This window comes from Saccopteryx leptura, unplaced genomic scaffold, assembly GCF_036850995.1.
Source record: "Saccopteryx leptura isolate mSacLep1 unplaced genomic scaffold, mSacLep1_pri_phased_curated manual_scaffold_15, whole genome shotgun sequence".
Taxonomy (NCBI): Eukaryota; Metazoa; Chordata; class Mammalia; order Chiroptera; family Emballonuridae; genus Saccopteryx; species Saccopteryx leptura.
This window is the reverse complement of record NW_027095697.1, coordinates 2,632,867-2,649,700: the sequence shown is the minus strand read 5'-3', so window position 1 is coordinate 2,649,700 and position 16,834 is coordinate 2,632,867. Positions and strand designations below refer to the sequence as shown.

The 16,834-nt window shown below is 43.0% G+C and overlaps 1 pseudogene; it reads left to right on the top strand.

The window, feature by feature from the left end:
* Nucleotides 1–421: 421 nt before the first annotated feature.
* Nucleotides 422–4,939, top strand: LOC136386824 (histone-lysine N-methyltransferase PRDM9-like; annotated as a pseudogene).
* Nucleotides 4,940–16,834: the final 11,895 nt, after the last annotated feature.

Here is a 16,834-nt window from a genome sequence, read left to right as displayed (position 1 = left end):
GCTTAAATTTAATGTAAAATAACTGACAGATACACGTTGTCCAATAAATACATCTCTGATAATAGCAACCATATGCTGTTGGTGTTGTATAGCAAGGCCTTTCCTAAATGCCTTACATATACTGTGCCCTTAATAAATATTTTATGAATAATTAAATGTAGGGAAGTTAAACCTTATAATGGGAAGATATAAAAACAAATATTGCATTGGTCATCTATAGTCAGTGTAGAGGCTTACTATTATAGAGGCTCTCTGAGCCAATATTTTACAAAGGAAAATACCAGAGTATATAGAAGGACATGTGATAATTTGATGAGAGGAGACTGTGTGTATTCTGATAACATAGGGACTAACACTCCAGCCTCCATTCAACTCATTCTTCTCCAACTTAGAACTCACGAGAAAGGAGACTGAAGTAAAGATGTATAGTCTACGAGAAAGAAAAGGCCATGTGCACCAAGAGGACAGCAAGCCCCAGGATGATGACTACCTCTGTAAGTGACCCTCAGAAGCATGTTATCTCTTCATACAATAATATTGTCTGGTCATTTAAGCATTCCATTCTCTATGGACTTGCCCTACAGAATTGAGGCTCAATAATGTGAGTGCCTGGGCTCTCTCTGAAGCTCTATATGTCCAGGAACATGCACTACACATTCCCTAATCCCTGTTGCTCTCACCCCCAGATTATGAGAAGTGTCAGAACTTCTTCATTGACAGTTGTGATGTGCATGGCCCCCTACATTTGTAAAAGACAGTGCAGTGAATAAGGGGCATCCAAACCACGCAGCCCTCACTCTGCCCCCTGGGTTGAGAATTAGAGCATCGGGCATCCCTGAGGCTGGTCTTGGAGTGTGGAACGAGGCATCTGCTCTTCCAGAGGGTCTTTACTTTGGCCCTTATGAGGGCCAGATCACAGAAGATGAAGCGGCAGGCAACAATGGATACTCCTGGCTGGTGAGAAGCATTTACCTCTTTCCCTGTCTTGTGACTTCCCACATCCCTCCCATGGCTTGGTGGAACCTGCCCTTCTACATACTAGGACATGGATGGAGACAATATGGTTAGTTCTGGGTACAAGTGAACTTTGCACACTATGAAACTCCTGATAAGTGTCACAGGTTAAATGGGAGCAAAGTGGTACAGACAAAAAAGACTGCCTCCTCTTAGACCTGAGTGGATAGATCAACTCAGATGTGATGAGTAAGAAAAATATCATGTGATCATGATGGCAATGCATACAAGCTGAAAGACCTTTGTTGACAGTAGGATTAAATAATTTCTCTATTACATTCTCATTCAGAAAAAGTCTTTATATTTTTTTCCTGAAATACAGATCACCAAAGGGAGAAACTGCCATGAGTATGTGGACGGGAAGGATGAGCCTGGGCCAACTGGATGAGGGAAGGCCAAGAAGTTTCAAGGCGTCACAGAGAACACTCGTCCCTCTCAGGCCCATACATCTTTACTTCTCATCATGCCTCCCTCAGTGGTCTCCCTCAATCCTCTGTTCTTTTTTCTCCATTCGGTACTCTTTCAAAGCAGGAGGTATTTAGATAAAAAAGATAAAAAATATAGCATATGTCCTTAAAATATAAATCTTTATGCTAGACAACATTTAGGCACTAGGTAAAAAATTTTGAGGGCCTGGATTACACCTTAATTGACCTAATGAACATTATTTAATCAAGCCCTTACTATATTCCAGTTTAGAGGAAGGTATTCATTATTTAAAAAGATCATATAACCCATCTTCTTATAGCAAACAAATTGCAGACAGAGTGAAACAATTGATTTTAGAAATGTTTGACTATAACTTTTTTATTTTTTGAGAAGTGCACAGTGCCAGGATATCTAAATCAGGAAAGCCTAAACCTGTGAGGGCAGCAAATGATCCCAGTCTCACTTCTAACTGGAGCTGAGTTCTGAAGCCTGCAGAGCAATGATAATTGGCCACTTCCTGAGGGGCTCTTTTATCAGATGCTACAGAATGTGAATAAGCTATTATTGTTCTTTATGATTTTGCTAAGACAAAGAGACCTTCAAGTCCTGATCAGTTGGCTCAATGGTAGAGCATCAGCCTGACTGTGGAAGTTCAGGATTTGATTTCCAGCTAGGGCACAGAGAAACACTCATCTGCTTTTTTGTCCTTCCCCAACTCCTTTATCTCTCTTTCTTCCCCTCCCACAGTTAAGGCTCTATTGGAGCAAAGTTGGCCTGGGTGCTAAAAATGGCTCCATGGCTTCCACCTCAGGCACTAGAATGGCTCTGGTTGAAGCGAAGCAACACCCCATATGGGCTGAGCATTGCCCCCTCATGGGCATGTCGGGTGGATCATGGTCAGGGCTCATGCGGGACTTTGTCTGTCTGCCCCTTTGTTTCTTACTTCAGTGGTGCAGGGAGACCTCCAAGTTTATGTTGGCACCTGGGTGAGGAATCAAATGCTGCCTAAATAAAATGTGAGGAGAATGGAGAAAGGCCTCTCAAGAAAAGATGGACTTGGGCTGAGTATTGAATGATGTGAACTAATCTAGACACAAAGTCCAACATCAAGTAGCAAGTTATGTGATGTAAAACAACCTGAGTTAGTTTGGAAAAGCTAGAGGTCACTGGGGTTTATGGCCAATCAGAGTAGAAGTTACATCTGGAATTGGCTTTGGAAAATGGTATTAGGAAGGATGAACACCATAAGCAGGACCTGGAGATAGGAAGTCGTACAACATTGTGACAGGCTCAGATTTTGAACAGGAGGCTCTCTGGGAGCACTGTGGGAGTGAGTGATATCAGAGCCTGAGTGTCAGTTTCAGAGCTGGACATGGATCTGAGAGGTAGTAAGAACTCATTGCCTGTAGGTTTCTTTTTTTTTTTACCTGCCTCAATCCCAGGTATGTGAACTGTGCCCAGGATGATGAAGAGCAGAACCTGGTGGCCTTTCAGTATCATGGGCAGATTTTCTACCGAACCTTCCAGGTCATCAAGCCAGACTGTGAGCTGCTAGTCTGGTATGGTGATGAGTATGGGCAGAAGCTGGGCATTAAGTGCAGCAGCAAGGAGAAGAGAGAGCTCACAGCAACTAGAGGTGGGCACAACTGTTCTTCAAAATGAAAAAAGAGAACTTGTTTTAGAAATTTTTATGGTATGCTCTAAAGTCAGTAAGATTTCAAATCAGATGCTTCAGAAATTAAAAATTCATTTCATATGCCTTTGATTCTTAGGTTAAATCTTTATATCGTTTTGTTTTTTATTTAATTTTTTTAAGTGAATGGAAGGGAGATAGACAGATTTCTTCATATGCCCCAACCAGGGTCCACCTAGCAACCCCAGTCTGAGGTCCATGCTCAGACCAACTGAGCTATCCTCAGTGCCTGAGGTCAACACTTGAATCAACTGAGCTATCAGGCTGATAATCAAACCAATCGAGCCACTGGCTGTGAGAAGGGAAAAGAGAGAGAAGGGGGAGAGGGAGGAGAAGAGAAGAAGATAGTTGCTTTTCATGTGTGCCCTGACTGGAATTCAAACCTGGGATGTCCACATGCTCACCAACACTCTATCCACTTGGAAAACTGGCATGGGCCAGTTTTCTGAGATCCACCCTTGTCTAGTGTATAGGGTAACAGCAGAGTTTCAATAGATGCTCAGAAGCCTAAAATGCAGTGCTGTGATCCAAGCTGAGACACTGGGGACCTTCCTGAGTGAGGTGGGATGATTTTGCTGTTCTCGGCTATAGGGAGGCTTATTCTCTAAGATTTGCTTTGTTAATTTTTGGAGAATACACTTTTATGGGGAATCCTCTCAGAGATTTCTTTATCTCCAACTGAGAGGGGATTGTGAATTAGCTGGAGAAAGATAGGAGTCAGCAATGTAAGAAGTATGACTGGGGACCCTGGCTGGTTAACTCAGTTGGTTAGAGCACCATCCTGTAATACCAAGGTTGAGCCAGGTCAGACCACATATAAATGACCAATGACTGCATATGTAGGTAGAACAAAGAATAAATTTCTCTCTCTTTCTTCTTTTTCTTTTTTCTTCTCATCCTCTTCATCTTCTTCTTCTTCCTCCTCCACTTTTTGTCTCTCTAAAATCAATAAATTTTTAAAAAGTATGTTTGGGGAAATATTTTGAAACAGGACTTACCATCGTATATGAAATGGGCTGACATTGAATAAAATCAACTATGAATATTTTATGTGAAGCTTGAAAAAGGACATGTTTTTAGTTTGTCATCTGTGGGAAACTATCAGGGAAACAATTCCTAGTTGGGGCCAGTGGTCTTTCTAAATAACTGTGTTAAAAGCTACATGTATATAGAAAAGGTCAGCATTGTTTCATTCCTACAAGGGGTGAAAGAGCCCCTGATGCTTCTTGACAGTCCCTCATGTGACAATGCATAAAAAGGACCCTTGATAAGGACTTTCTGGAGGTCTAAAAAAGATATAGTACATAAAAATCAAAAAAGAAAATGGACTGTAAAGAAACACTTTGTGGGAGACAGAGATTATACTGTCAACCCTATAAGAATGACTCGTGGGACAGGTCTTAACAAAACATATGACCCAGGCAGCCTTGTAAACATCTGTCCTGACCAAAATTTTCTCTTTCAGCAGAATGACAGTGAGAGATACACCCATGTTCCTCCTGCTCTCTGGCCTTCTCCAGTAAGAAATTCCTTACTCAACATGTGGGGTGCAATCACCTCTCTCAAATTCTTCCAGGAACATCTGCAAGAGAACACCTCCAATCAGAGGATTTCTGCCCAGAAGATCCAAATCAGCATCAGCAACATACTGATACACACAACTGGGATGACAAAGCTGAAGTCAAAAGGTCAAGGAAAAGTCCAAACATTTGCTTAAAAGGACCAAGCAGAGGAGGATTTCAAGGGTCTTTTTTAAACCTCCCAAAGGACACCTGGGAAGCTCTAGTGAGCAAGAGAAAATGATGCAGAAAGTGCCCAGCAGAGTCCAGAATGTGTATTCTGTGGACACAGAAAAACTGTCTATGAGAGTAGTAATGTCGAGAATTGTAGCTGTCAAGTATGGAGAGTGTGAGCAAGGCTTTGATGATGAATTACATCTCCTCAGACACCAGAGGACACACTCAGGGAAGAAGACTTATGTTTGCAGGGAGTGTGAGTGAGGCTTTACACAGCAGTCACATCTCCTCAGACACCAGAGAATACACTCAGGGGAGAAGCCCTATGTTTGCAGAGAGTGTGAGCGAGGGTTTACACAGAAGTCACATCTTCTCACACACCAGAGATCACACTCAGGGGAGAAGCCCTATGTTTGCAGGGAGGGTGAGCAAGAATTTTCACAGAAGTCAACTCTCCTCAGACACCAGAAGACACACTCAGGGGAGAAGCCTTATGTTTGCAGAGAATGTGAGCGAGGATTACACGAAAGTCACATCTCCTCAGACACCAGAGAATACACTCAGGGGAGAAGCCCTATGTTTTCAGGGAGTGTGAGCGAGGCTTCACACAGTAGTCAACTCTCCTCACACATCAGAGGACACACTCAGGGGAGAAGCCTTATGTTTTCAGAGAGTATAAGCGAGGCTTTTCAATGAAGTCAACTCTCCTCAGACACCAAAGGACACATTCTGGGGAGAAGCCCTATGTTTGCAGGGAGTGTGAGCAAGGATTTACACAAAAGTCACATCTCGGCCCCGGCTGGTTGGCTCCGTGGTAGAGCATCAGCTTGGCGTGCAGAGGTCCTGGGTTTGATTCCCGGCCAGGGCACACAGGAGAAGCGCCCATCTGCTTCTCCACCCCTCCCCCTCTCCTTCCTCTCTGTCTCTCCCTTTCCCTCCCACAGCTGAGGCTCCACTGGAGCAAAGATGGCCCGGGTGCTGGGGATGGCTCCTTGGCCTCTGCCCCAGGTGCTAGAGTGGCTTTGGTCGCAACAGAGCGACGCCCCAGAGGGGCAGAGCGTCGCCCCCTGGTGGGCATGCCGGGTGGATCCCGGTCGGGCGCATGCGGGAGTCTGTCTGACTGTCGCTCCCCGTTTCTGGCCAGAAAAATACAGAAAAAAAAGTCACATCTCCTCAGACGCCAGAGGACACACTCAGGGGAGAAGCCCTATGTTTGCAGAAAGTGTGAGTGATGCTTTTTACAGAAGTCAAATCTTCTCACACACCAGAGAACACACTCAGGGGAGAAGCCCTATGTTTGCAGAAAGTGTGAGCGACGCTTTTCACAAAAGTCAAATCTTCTCACACACCAGAGAACACACTCAGGGGAGAAGCCCTATGTTTGCAAGGAGGGTGAATGAGTCATTAGCATTAACTTGCATCTCTACAGCCATAGCCACCACATAGGTCATACTTCAGCTCTGATGGGACTTCAGAGGAAGGCTACTGACCCCTTACCCTCCTAAGACTGTAATTAGTAAAGAATTAACTGATTAAACAAGTTCTTTACTTTCATGACGAGAGATGAGCTTGACAAATAGTTTCTTAAGTGTTATGGGAATGTCAAAACCAATCTCCTCCATGGTCTCTTGGCCTCCTGTTCTAATAAATCTTATCTTTATAAAACTATGATGCCAACATACCTCATTCCCCCCTCTCTATCACTGAAAGCAGAGAGTTCCCAGAGGGCACAGAGAGCTTACACTGTCAGACACAGAAACTCAACCCTGGAAATGTGGAAGGCTGGAGTTAATCTACTTAGGTTACTGCTCAGTGAGAGGGATTTGAGACAGTCTCACTAGGGAAAGAAATTTCCTTGACTTCCAGGAAGTGGAGCCTTTTCTCCTAGTAGGCTCATCACCCTCCTTACTTGGATTCTCTTGGTTCTTGTCCTGGATTTCTCTGACCTCTGTTGTTCCAGTGGTGAAAACCAGGGAGAAATATGTGCATGTCCATGTGCCTGGCTCTGTCTGGGCACCTGGTCTCTATCACTCTCTCTTCACTGTCCCTTCAGGGTGAGAATCTCATGGTATACAACACATGGACTCCAGATCATTCCATAGTGAGTTTAAATCTCTGCTCTGCTCTCACCAGCTGTGTGACCTAAGGCTAGATTCTCAACTTCTCTTTGCCTGTTTTTTAATCTATAAAATGGGAATGGTGCTTGACCAGGCAGTGGTGCAGTGCATAGAGCATTGGACTAAGATGGAGAGGACCCAAGTTCAAAACCCCAAGGTCGTTGGTTTGAGCACAGGCTCACAAGCTTGAATGTGGGGTTGTAGCCTTGAGTGTGGAATCATAGACATGACCCCCATGGTCACTGGCTTGAAGCCCAAGGTTGCTGGCTTGAGCAAGGAGTCACTCGTGCTGTAGCCTCCTGATCAAGGCACACATGAGAGAGCAATCAATGAACAAATAAGGTGCCCCAACAAAAAACTGATGCTTCTCATCTCATTCTCTTTTTGTCTGTCACTATCTGTCCCTCTATCTCTCTCACAAAAAAAGAATTGCTTCTCTCCACACTCTGACGTGAATAAAATAAATAAACAAAAAGGCTAGACTTGCCTGATTAAGGCATAGATGAAAGTTGATGCTTCTTGCTCCTCCCTTTCTCTCATCTCTCTATCTCCACTCTCCAAAATAAATTTTAAAAATAAATATATGAAATAGAAATTGCTAAACTATCAGTCTGCAGGATTAGAGATCTTCATTCAAAAGAGTTGGAGTCATTTTGGTTTGGATAATCTTAAAAACTCCCAGTTTTCATGTTTCTTATTTCAACAAGACTAAGTATCTAACCTTGTAAAAATAAGCTCTACCTGATATATTATTAAGAAATGGCAAATTCAGACTACTATAGTATGGCAGTCACATTTGTTAGAAGAGCTAAACTCCAAATATGATAGTACCGATGTTCTCATGCATTCATTATTTCTTAGATGTCTCCTAAGGATTAAGCCTATGACCTTGGTGTATTAGAATGACATTCTAATAACTAAGCTTCCTGGCCAGGGCATAACCATAAATTTCATCCAACTCTCATTTAGGAATAGAAAATACCTTTTTTGGAACCAATAGATTACCACACACAAAAAAATCAGTAGAGATAAAAAACTTAACATAAGCAGATAAGTGGACCACCTGAGGAAGGAGGGACAGGTCCCCTCTTCACTGAGGAGAAAGAAACAAGACTCATGCAACAGAAGGGAGCCTGCATGGATAACTGAGTCAGACAGTTCTAGATTAACTATTTTCTATATCCATGATGGCGAACCTATGACATGCGTGTCAGCACTGACACGCGTAGCCATTTCTGATGACACGCTGCCGTATACCAGAAAAGCATGGGGCTGCATGCTGAGAAGGACGTTTTATCCTCGGCTCCTGAATGGCCAGGTGCAGTAGCCAAAGATAAAGCACTTGCTGCAGTGTAGACACTCTGTGCCGGAGGTCTGTAGGCCAAAACAACAGAACTCTGGCACAGAGCCTCTAGTTCTGGGACTTCTGGTTAGGCCCTTTTTCTTGAAGTGACACACCACCCGAGTTATGCTCGGTTTTTTGGCAAATTTTGACAAACCAAGCTCAAAAGACTGCCCATCACTGTCCTATACTTCTCTGAAAGGGTGCCTGGGGTCACTTGCTACACAGAGCAAAGAAGATAGAATTTATCTGAAAACCCCTTCCCCTTTTCTCAAAAGCTTTTAAAAAACCATGTTTACATATCTTAATTAAAAATTCCAACACATTCTCTGATTTCACCTAAATCCACCCTCCCATCCTGGAGTCATGAGAGTGACATGTACTTCTAGACAACAGGATCACGAGCCCCTTGCATGAAAACCTGTATTTGATAAAAGATATGTAAGATGTAAGAAATCTAACTTTGGGGAGCACATGTTTGGTTGCCTCTTTGGGGGTCACACTGCTCCATTAGCTAAATAAATCCTACTTCCTTCATCAAATTGTCTGGGTGTTTTTGTCCTCCTTTGATTCCTGCAATACAACCACTGACAGATAATGTACTGCACCCACCCCAGTTCCTCATGACCATCACTGAGGTCTTGTTCCCAAGATGCACATGACCAAAAAGCAGAGACACAGATGGAGGACACATTTAACAAAGACCACATTGCACTAGAAAGCAAGTGGCAAAAAACTTCAAAGATTTGAAATTACATGGCCCATTTTTCCTCTTCTCATGAGAGTTAGCCTTTAAATCATTAGTAACAGATAAACCAGGAAGTCCTTATACTTACAAATATAAAATACAATATTAAATAACCTGTAACATACAATGAAATTGGAATTCTAAAATAATTTTATCAACTGAAAGATAGTAATTTTAAAAAAGCCTATGGTGCCCTGACTAGATGGTTCAGTGCATGGAGTGTCCTCCCTGTGTGCCAAGATTGTGGGTTTTGTCACAGGTCTCAGCACCTAAGAGAAGTGACCAAGAAATTATTTCATGCTCCTCTCTCAAATCAATGTAAAAAATATAAAAATTTAATGGAAAAAGATGTGATAAATCTGCAACATACCTAGTGTATTTCTCTCAACAGAAAGGCAGAAAATAAAAAGAAAAAAAATTCCAAGTATCTCTTTGACCATGTTTCTATTTTTCACACAGAAAAGACGATCATTTTTAGTTATCAACAATCTAATTCTGCACCTCACAGTGTTTCCCACCCATTTCTGCCTCCCATGGTGCCTCTCTGACACAGGAACCATTTCCCTCTTGCTTCCCCTCTCACCTGGCCAGCAGTGCCTTAAGGAAACTCCTCCCAAACCTGAACCAGAGGGCTGAGGAGATAATGGACAGCTCAGAACACAACGGATTTCTCTAATGTGCCATCAAGCCTATGAATATTGCAGCTTCTATCAGATTTGACTAAATGGAACCTTGAGACTTCTCCCTGGAGCAGGTATTCCAAGTTATATAAAATAGAATCTTCCATTTGCTTTGCTCTTTCCCCATCCATATCTACCTTCCTGCCTATATGAACACAACAATCATTAGTGAACAGACACCAGAGTTCTAGACAAATCTGGGACCCATGAACCCTAGATGGCTTAAACTGAGCACTGGTTCAACCCCCAAACCAAAAGGGGACTTGGCACGAAACACTCGTCTACAGACCGAACCAAGACTAGGACACACCCATGCCAGAAACTGACATTGCACTTTGGACACCAGAGTCCATACATCATACCCTAGAACTGGAGCTGCTTGTGGGCCCCACACTGGAACTCAAATACAAGGCTACATGCAAAGAGACCCCAGGTGCACAGCAGAATACAGATTCAACAACAAACCCTGGATACAGACTTCTGATCTGTACCCAAGACCCCATAACTGAACTTCTGACATGGAGCCAAATGACTGACCCCACTTACTGCATGACAGATGCAGGAGCTGAACCTGATACTCACAATGCAAACACAGCCAGGACTCCATAAAGGACATCTCATGACTCCCTAAGTCCAAGCAGCGAGCTTCACAATATATTTCACTACCAATGTAAATGTAGAATACAGAAAAATCACTAGCAGCACTAACACATTCTACCAAACCCTCAAAAATAAATCAAGAAACTGACAGATGGAATAGAAATAAAGCTTACCCTTAGCCAACACATATTCATGATCTCAGCTGCAGGACTCTACAGGACTTAGTGCACCAGCTATTCATGTCACATGCCTGGCTCATCTACACTGTGGGGAATTAAATAAAAAATGTCCTTATACTTTGAAAGTTCTAGCAGGTGGGCTAATAATCAAGTGAAATAACAAGGGATAGTCAATGTGTAGTAAATGCTCAAGAGGAACTGATATTCCCTGTTGTGGACTATAAATGGCAGAAAGCCATTGTAAATTTGAGGCTTAGCAAAAGCTAAGTTCTCCCCCCTCCATTTCCATATTGGCTGTGATGCTGAGTATTTGCAACCACTTCACTTGTTTCCTTGGGTTGCTGGAAGCAATTTACATGCCCTTACTCTGACTCTTTGTTTGTTTTCAGATGTTGTTAGATTTCATTAATGCATCCTGTTTATGCCTTGGGAGAGTTTCTGTTTTAGCCTTGGATGTGTAACTTTGTATCAAGGACTTCCTTGATTTGCATATGGCTATATAATCAAGCAAACTGGAGCTATGGGGCACTTGGATATTGCCATCAGCATTTGAAGATTTCTCCCGGTCCCATTTTTTCTTGATGAGTATATTTCCTTAATTCTGCACCATTATTAGGAGCTGTGCTTGTCCGCAGCAATTCCCCAAAATACAAGACAATGAGGTCATACTGGGGGTACAGATCACTTCCAAAAACTGAATTACAAAATCTAAGATATTCTGAAAAAAGTTATTGATTGATTTTAGAGAAAAGACAGAAGAGATAGAAAGGGGGAATGAGCAAAAAGCATCACCTCAGAGGAGTTGCCTCTAATATGTGCCTTGACCCAGCAAGCCTCAAGTTTCAAACTGGCAACCTCAGCATTCCAAATCAATGCTCTATCCACTGCACCATCACAGGTCAGGCCAGAAACTTAGTTCACAAAGGTGACATAAATAACATGCAGCTAATTTGAGAACATGTGACACATCTGACAGATTACTTTTTTTTTTTTTTTTTTGTATTTTTCTGAAGCTGGAAATGGGGAGAGACAGTCAGACAGACTCCCGCATGCGCCTGACCGGGATCCACCCGGCACGCCCACCAGGGGCGACGCTCTGCCCACCAGGGGGCGATGCTCTGCCCCTCCAGGGCGTCGCTTTGCCGCGACCAGAGCCACTCTAGTGCCTGGGGCAGAGGCCAAGGAGCCATCCCCAGCACCCGGGCCATCTTTGCTCCAATGGAGCCTTGGCTGTGGGAGGGGAAGAGAGAGACAGAGAGGAAGGAGGGGGTGGGGGTGGAGAAGCAAATGGGCGCTTCTCCTATGTGCCCTGGCCGGGAATTGAACCCGGGTCCCCCACACACCAGGCCGACGCTCTACCGCTGAGCCAACCAGCCAAGGCCTGACAGATTACTTTTTGTTAAAAAACCCCAAAACCTATTGGACAGAAGAAATAAGGTAAGGGGGTCAACAAGCTGCTCCCTGCAGTCTTCATGTCTAACACTAAGGTGATTGTACTTAAGTTCTCTTCTGAAACTGGCATGTGCACAATGTGACAGAGAAGCACACTTCACACATATTTAAAGAGACCACAAAGCAACAGAAAGTGACCTTCAACAAGCTTCATGGTTTGAAAGAATATAAAGTATGTGTCTTGCTGTCATGGCCATGAACCTAGAAAATATTAATAAGAGGGACCTACGAGCTCCTTATTATTTAAGGCAGGCGTCCTCAAACTGCAGCCCATGGGCTGCATGCAGCCCCCTGAGGCCATTTATCCGGCCATCGCTGCACTTCCAAAAGGGGCACCTTTTTTATTCGTGGTCAGTGAGAGGAGCACTGTATGTGACAGCCCTCCAACAGTCTGAGGGACAGTGAACTGGCTCCATGTGTAAAAAGTTTGGGGACCCCTGATTTAAGGTATAAATGAAATTTTCTAAATAACCACCAAATGTATCACAATTGGAAACATAAAATAATTTCAATTGAATAATAGTTAATATAATACATTAAAAAAACTCTATGTGGCACTGGCCATGTAGCTAAGTGCAGATACCCTTTTCCCAAATGCCAAGGTGACAAGTGTGAGCCCCATTGTCGGCACCTAAAAGGAGCAACCAATGAGCACATAATTAAATGGAACAACTAACTAGAGCAATGAGTGAATGCTTCTCTCTCTCTGTCTCAACTGAATGGATAAATTTGGAAAACTAATGAAACGTGGAGTGATGAATACACAATGTGGCCACTGTGTTTCTCTCACCAGGAAGGCAGAGTAAAATGACAAACACAGGGCCCAGATCTCTATTAGGACCATGTTTCTATTCTTCAGCTGGGAAGGACATCTTTATTGACCATAAACACTCTGGATTCTGAACGTCAGTGTTTCCCACCCATTTTTTACTCCGATGGTGCCTCTCCTAAAATGTAACCTTTTCCCTCTTGTTTCCCCTCTCACATGGCCAGCAGTGCCTTAAGGAAACTCCTCCCAATCCTGAGCTGAGGGGACAATGGACTTCTCAGGACAAAATGGATTCCTCTAATGTGCCATCAAGCCTATGAATACTGAAGCCTCTTATCAGATAAGACTAAATGGAATCTAGAGGCTTCTCTCTGAAACACATTTTTCAGTTTTTGTTTGTATGTTTTTGAAATGAGAAGCTGGAGAGGCAGAGAGACAGACTCCTGCATGCGACCAACCAGAATCCACCCAGCAAGGCCACTAGGGGGTGATGGTCTGCCTATCTGGCACATTGCAGCTGGAACCATCCTAAGTACCCAGGCCAATTTTGCTTCAATGGAGCCTCTTCTGTTGAGAAGAGAGAGATAGAGAGAAAGGAAAGGGGAAAGGGTGGAGAAGCAGATGGGCACATCTCCTGTGTTCCTTGGTCGGAATCAAACCCAGGACTTCCACATGTAGAGCTGATGCTCTACACCTGAGCCAAGTGGGCAGGGCCTACATATTATGTTTTATAGAATAAAATCTCCAGTTCACTTTGCTCTCTTTTCCTATCAGTATCTACTTTCCTGCCAATGTGAATATAACAACCACTACTGAACAGAGCTTTTAGACAGAATCAGGACCCAAAAGATTCTAGACGACTGAAGCTGAGCACTGGACTGACTCCCAAACCAAAAAGAGGACTTGGCACTGAACAACAAACACTGCTCTACAGAGCCAACTGAGACTAAAAAACACCAATGCCAGAAACTTACATGGCACCTTGGACACCAGAGTCCATACATCATGCCCTAGAACTGGAGCTGCTCATGGGCCCCACACTGGAACTGGGACACAAGGCTATATGTAAAGAGGCTTCAGACACCAGATGCACAACAGAATACAGATTTGACCACAGACTCTGGAGACAGACTCTTGATCTGTAACCAAGACCCCATAACCGAACTTCAGACATGAAGCCAAATGCCTGACCCCACTTGCTGCAAGACAGATGCAGGAACTGAACCTGATACAATGCAAACAGAGACAGGTCTGCATAAAAGAAATCTCATAACTCCCTAAGTTGAAGCAGGAAGCTAAAAAGTGTATTTCACTACCAATGTAATTGTAAAACAGATAAACATAACTCACAGTGTTACCACATTCTACCAAACCCCACAAAAATAAACCAAGTAACACAAGAGATAACAGAAATAATGCTTACCCTTAGCTGACACATGTTCATGATCTCAGCTGCAGGACTGTCGGGAGCCGATCAACAACTGTTGGCTGACAAGGTCACAGCAGAAGAAGACCCACAACTGCTGGCTGACAAGGTCACAGCAGGAGAAGACCCACAACTGCTGGCTGACAAGGTCACAGCAGAAGAAGATCAAAAACTGCTGATTGACAAAGTCATAGCAGAGAAGACCAATGGCTGCGGGTTGACGAAGTCACCCAAAGGAGAGACACAACGATACTTCCCCCTTTGACTTTTTGAATTAATCTGGCCTTATATCCCCCCTTTTCTGGGTGTGTGCTATTATTTATGGCACAGGGGTAATAGTACCGTGCTTTCCCTGTAGATTCGTAGTGATTTCTTTGGAAATGAGACAGAGGGTGTGAGTTCCACAGAAAAGCCTGTAAGCCCCTTGAACTGGGCTCATAAACATAAGAGGCTGGCTATGATATCCCTCATAAAGGGTTAAGTCTGTAGGAGAATTCCTTCTTAATCATGTTAGAAAGAATAGATTGTGACTTGTGTATGGGTAGAAGGCAGTGGCTGTGCACAGAGCACCTTTCGGCCTTCACTTAATTCAACATTTTTTCTCCCTAGCCTTTTCATGTGATAGAGTAGAGAAACATTCCTTTCTTCTTGCTTATTTGATCTGCAGATAGTGGTATACTCTGAGAAGAATAGAGTTAGAACTTAACTAGTGTTTAAATATAATAAATAAGTAATATTTGACTAGACAATAGTATCTTAGGTAAGGTATAGTAGAATGGCCCATTGTGTGGCCTAGGATGAGAGCGCAGTCGGCAAGAAAAGAATGTTTTACTAAGAGAATTGTCTTTTGACTAAAGGCAATTGCTAGGCTTTCTCAATGAGATGTTCTCATGAGATTTATATGCTTTCCAAAATTCTTTGATAATGAGAAAAATGTAGGGGAATTCATAGAAGTAATAACAGTTAATGTCTTATGTTGCTACTAGGCTATCTTGCAAGTACACTCTGTATATCTTTGGGTGAAAGCTACTCTTAATGTTTTGTCAATTTCTTTATAGGCAAGCCTTTTAGAATCTTGTGAGAAAAAGTAGGACACTGCATAAACTTAAAGGCATTTACCTAAGCAAGCGGTGGTCCATTGTTAGTCCTTAATGATTTTGTCTGCTAATCTCTCTCTGCCCCTTAACTCACAACAGCAGTAAAGTTAGTTAACTATTAGTACTAATACTTTAAAAGCTTTTACCGATGTTGTTATCGCTATTCAAGTTATTTTGTATTTTGAATGATTTGCTACCTGGTTTGTGATTTATAGATATAAATTAACTGTTATCCGGAAACATGTAAACATAGTGAAACAGAAGCAATGATTAACACCATGTAATTGTAACTCAGTGTGTGTGTATAAAAAGGGAGCTATACTAGCATTTGGCAGAGATGCCTGGCAGTAAATGCTAACCAGAGAATAAAGAGAAAGAAAAGAATTCGGCTCTCTCACTCGATTTTGCCGATGCTGTCTCCTCCTGTGGGACCCCTGGATCCCCCCCCGGGGCTGGACCCCGGCACAGGACTCTCCCAAAGTTAGTGCTCCAACCATTCATGTCACATGCTAGCTAATAGACACTGTGGGGGATAAAATTTAAAATTTTTCTCATACTTAAAAGTTTTAGCAGCTGGGCTAATAATCAGGTGAAATAATCAGATGGACAAGAGATATTCAATGTATAATACATGCTCAAGGAAAATTTATACACCCAAGAAATCAAGACAATGAAATTGTATTGCATATATAGGACATTTCAAAAACCTGAATAACAGAGTCTTAGACTTTGGGGAAAAATTATAGATTGATTATAAAGAAAAGACAGAGAGAAGGGGGAAGAAGTAGAAAGCATCACCTCAGAGTAGTTGCCTCTCATGTGTGCCTTTATCCAGCAACCTTAGTGTATTAAACCAGCAACCTCAGCATTCCAAATTGATACTCTATTCACTGTGCCACCACAGGTCAGGCAAAAATCTTGAATTCTTTTTTTTCTTGTTTTTTTTTTTTTCTTTTTCTGAGAATCTTGATTTCTTAAAGGTGACATGAACAGGCCCTAGCTGGTTGGGTCAGCAGTAAAGTGTCGGCTGGACTTGTGGAAGTCCCGGTTTGATTCCTGGTCAGGGCACACAGGAGAAATGCCCATCTGCTTCTCCACCCTTCCCCCCTCCTTTCTCTCTATCTTTCTCTTCCCCTCCTGCAGTCAAGGCTCCGTTGTAGCAGAGTTGGCCTGGGCATTGGGGATGGCTCCATTGCCTCCACCTCAGGCACTAAAATGACTCCAACTGCAGCAGAGCAACACCTCAGAGGGGCCAAGCATTTCTCCCTGGTGGTCATGCTGGATCCCGGTCAGGCACATGCAAAAGTCTGTCTGTGTTCTCCTGCTTTTCACTTCAGAAAAGAAAAAGTGACATGGATAACATGCAGCTAATTTGAGAACATGTGGCACACCTGACATATTACTTTTTGTTGGGAAACCCCAAAACCTATTGGACACAAGAAATAAGGTATCATCAAGCTGTTCCTTGGAGTCTTCATTTTAACACTAAGGTGATTGTACTTAAGTTCTCTTCTGAAACTGCCATGGGCACAGAGTGACAACAGAGAAGTAC